This window comes from Lupinus angustifolius, unplaced genomic scaffold (assembly GCF_001865875.1).
Source record: "Lupinus angustifolius cultivar Tanjil unplaced genomic scaffold, LupAngTanjil_v1.0 Scaffold_77_12, whole genome shotgun sequence".
In the NCBI taxonomy this organism is placed as follows: domain Eukaryota; kingdom Viridiplantae; phylum Streptophyta; class Magnoliopsida; order Fabales; family Fabaceae; genus Lupinus; species Lupinus angustifolius.
This window is the reverse complement of record NW_017723720.1, coordinates 3,989-8,445: the sequence shown is the minus strand read 5'-3', so window position 1 is coordinate 8,445 and position 4,457 is coordinate 3,989. Positions and strand designations below refer to the sequence as shown.

The 4,457-nt window shown below is 32.9% G+C and overlaps 1 pseudogene; it reads left to right on the top strand.

Moving 5' to 3' along the window:
- Positions 1-707: 707 nt before the first annotated feature.
- On the top strand, positions 708-3,837 carry LOC109339477 (annotated as a pseudogene).
- The last annotated feature ends 620 nt before the right edge of the window (positions 3,838-4,457 follow it).

Below are 4,457 nucleotides of genomic sequence, written 5' to 3'. Positions count from 1 at the left end.
TGAGATAAACTTTTGAATACAAGTTCTTTTACTTAGATTTAAATATGGTTTTAGTCTATTTATGTAATTGAAAGTAACCAAATTGATTTACGATAATACCTATAAATCGATAAGCAATCCAAACACTTCCTCGCGATAGACCTCAACAAAAAACCCAAGGATATAAATCAAAATTAAATAAATTTAATTGATAAAATAAGCATTCAATGCAATTTTATATTTCTAATGTAATAAAGACTTTCTTTTTCAATAAAAAGTTTCTACTTATCCCACACCCAAAAAACCAAAATGAACGGTTAACAATGACAACAAAAGAGATTATTTTTTAATTCAAACTTTCTCCTTATAGTTAAATATGTCGTTAATTAGTCCTTCTAAATTATGGATCTTTTAAATTAAAGGTCCTTGTAAATGCGTTTGTTTTGAATTTATTCTCTATTTTAGTTGATATTGTGTTTTTATTTTAGGTTTGGTCCAAATAAATTATTAACAATTTGAATTTGGTATCTGAAATGGCTTCAAGTTATTTGATATTTACCTCATATTCCAGTACTGAACTAGTACAATAGACTATCGCATCCCTGTAAAACCCCATCTTCACCCCCATGCTAATTATCAATCACCAAATCTCAAGCCCCTTCTTTTTATTCCCAAACATCACACCACTTCCTTTTGGAAACTAACACACATATCTTTGTTTCCTCAAAATGCCTTCTATCTCGTCTAATTTCTCAAACTCCATGAAGCTCAAGTATGTCAAACTTGGTTACCAATGTCTTGTGAATCACATTATCACCCTCACACTCATTCTCATCATAGTTGCAATCTTCATAGAGGTGATAAGTGTTGGCCCTTACGAAATCCTCAACCTATTGAATTCCATTCACTTTCACCTTGTCCTAATCCTATGGTCTTTTATCCTCATAATCTTCATAGCCATTCTCTATTTCGTGCCGAAGAAACCCACAATCTACCTTGTAGATTATGCATGCTTCAAGCCACTGGTCGCATGCCAAATCTGTTTGGTATCAGTGGCCTAGGAACACCTAGAAGGGGGTTGAATAGGTGTAGCAGTTATCAATTTCCGCTTCTTGCACCAAAACCCAATTTCTAGAAACAGCTGAGTTAATCGATTAACACCAAGTCTTAATCGATTAACTCATACACATAATAGAATGATCAGAGAGACAGATTGCACAGTTATTTAAAATCAATTGAACAGAGACAATACAGATATTTTTAAGCACAAACAATAAGCATATGGCAGTAAACAAATATCCAAAATATCAGCTACAGATTCAATTTATAACAGCAAGAAACTAAAAGAAGATTCGGAGAGAAAAAAGAGTGCACAAATGGATTTTTATCCTAGTTCGTTTGCAGTTCACTATAAACTACATCTAGACCCCCTTCTGATCTAGAGAGATTTTCTTCTTCACAATATGAGTTAAAGTATGAATACACACATCAATTCAACTACAAGCACATATGACGCTTCTTTCTTGAAATCTAGGACCCCTAAATCCTTGGTTTGACTCTACCCTTCGCCTGAGAAAACCTTTCTCACGAAACAACCCTAGCCAAGATTCTTGTCCTCAAATCAAGACCTCCTAGCCTTGGTGAAGAACCTCAATCTCTATGGTGATACTCCACCAAGAGATTAATCCAGAAATACACAAAAACGGATTAAACAGTAAGGTATACTAAGCACAATAATGCTTGGAATATAACAAGAAAAGATCTAAAAACTAACTCACTCACTAATTACTCAAGCCATCAAGAATCATGCGAGTGAATCAAAAACAGAAATCAAATAATCTCTCTATCAATCTATATAATGCATGAACATGTGAGCAAGATAAGAATGAACATATGAAATATGTAAAAACAGTATGCAAGAATTCAGAACTCAATTCAGCATAAAAACTCTCTTCTCACACATGCAACTTTCTTGCAAAAACAGTAAACAAAATGTAAAATGCTCTCTAAAATCAGCCCTATACAATAGAATGCAATGCTATGGTTTTCTGAATGTTGTCTCTTATTTATAGCAAGTAGTTTTGGTAGTTGGATTCGTTGCAAACAGTTAAACGGTTAAAACATAAATAAGTTATAACAAATAACAAATTTGTTAATCGATTAAGGCTACCCGTTAATCGATTAACCATGCAACAGAATGACATAGAAAACAGTTGTAAAAGAAAGCACTGATTTAACAGAAAAGAAGTTGAGTTAATCGATTAAGTCAACACGTTAATCGATTAACTGGCACATTAAAGTACATGTTTCAAAAGGAAAACTTCTCATATGTTATGCATAACATATATACATGTTCTAACAATTATATTATGCCTAATATGCACATATAACATGTATAATTAATGTATGAACATACAATTAACTAGATGATATGTCTCATGGATATGATATGACAATTAAGATGGCTTGAGAGACTAGCACATAAGTTCATCTCACCTATACTCACTTACTACGACACACATCCCAGACTACTTAAAATAATGACTCAAATTATTATCCTATTCTAGATATGACTAAATGAGCATAAGGCATGTTGATTGTTGAGCCATCTTCAAGCTTTAATAGAACCTTGTCTTCATCAAAACATAGGCAAATAATTGCTAGTGCTATCCTTGACACTTTGCACTTTCAAAATCCTTTTTGCCATCTCCATGGAACACTCAAAGATCATCCTAAAGAACAACCCTAAAAGTGTCGAATTCCAAATGAGGATTCTAGAAACGATATGATCTTGGTAAAGAAACTTCTTTACCTTTTGTGATCCAAAACCAACTATGGAAGATGCGAAATGTAAAGTTGAGCTTGTTATTTTTTCAACCTTAGACAAATTGTTCAACCATACAGGTCTTAAACCTTTTGATATGGACATTCTTATATTCAATTACAACCTCTTTTGTCAAACACCTTCTTTGTCTGCAATGGTTATCAATAAATACAAACTAAGGAGCAAAATTAAGATCTTTAACCTATCTAGAAAGGGTTACAACGCATGTCTAATTTCAATAGACCTTGCTTGCGATCTTCGTCGCGTTCATCGAAACTCAAATGTAGTTGTTGTCAGCACTGAGATCATAACCATAAACTATTACCAAGAAAATTAAATAGCAATGCTTCTTCCAAATTGCTTATTCAGAATGGGAGATGCTGCCATTCTCTTATTAAACCGTAGATCATACCATAAAGGAGCAAAGTATATATTTGACCATGTTGTTAGAACACACAAAAGTAGTGATGACAAAGCATACCATTGTGTTTTTGAAGAAGAAGACAATGAAGGGAAAATAGGCATTTCATTGTCTAAAATCTCATGGCTATAGTAGGTGAGGCACTTAAATCAAACATCAGAGCAATTGGTCCACTTGTTCTACCAAATTCAAAACAATTACACTTCATTGTAAAATTATTAGCAAGGAAATATTTAAACCCTAGATGGACACCATACATCCCATATTTCAAACAAGCTCTTGAGCATTTTTGCATCCATGCTGGTGGTCATGATGTGAATGATGACTTGCAGAAGAATCTTCAGCTTTCAAACAAGGATATTGAGGCATCAAGGATGACACTGCATAGATTTGGAAACACTTTTTCTTTACTTTGGTATGAACTTAACTATATTGATTCCAAAAGGAGAATGAAGAAAGGTGATAAAGTGTGGCAAATAGCTTTTGGAAGTAGATTTAAATGCAAGATTGCTGTTTTGAAATGTAACAAAAACATTAAGGCATCTCTTGATGGACCTTGGGTAGATTCATTGATCGTTATCCAGTTCATATTCCTGATAATGTTAAGTTCTAAGGAGAAGAAGAAGATCATAAAAACGAGACAAAAGGTAAGGTTTATGAGTGGTTGGGTTACATTAATTTCAGTTATTTGTTTTTATTTTAAATAAAAAAGGGGAAGGAAATTTGAGTAGTCATATTATGCCCTATCCCTTGCTGTAGATACCATAATTCTCAATTTCTCTTTTGTCTCATTCTATGTTATATATCTATCTGTACTTTCAGTTTTTCTTTTGCTCCCAAACAATTAAAAGACCTTGTGATTGGAAATCTCCATTGAGGGTTCTATGCTTTCATTAATGTGCAATATGTAAGGGAAATAGAATTTCAGTTTCAAAATTTAGGACTAGGAAAGATAAGAAACTATAATGCATATGCACATCTTTATGCATAGGTGTGAATTTGTCCCACGAACCCAAATTCTCTACACCAAAATTTTTCTATGCCTCTATACCAATCCAATAGAATTTTACCTAGTAATAAATAACACATCTCATTTAGTTTCTCATTAATTGTTATACTAATATATTTAGATATTTGGTAAAATACCATTGGGCTAGTATATAAATAGAGAAATTTGACACAGACGATAAGTCTCAGACACTTAGCTGATAAGTCTCAGAAACTTAGCCAATA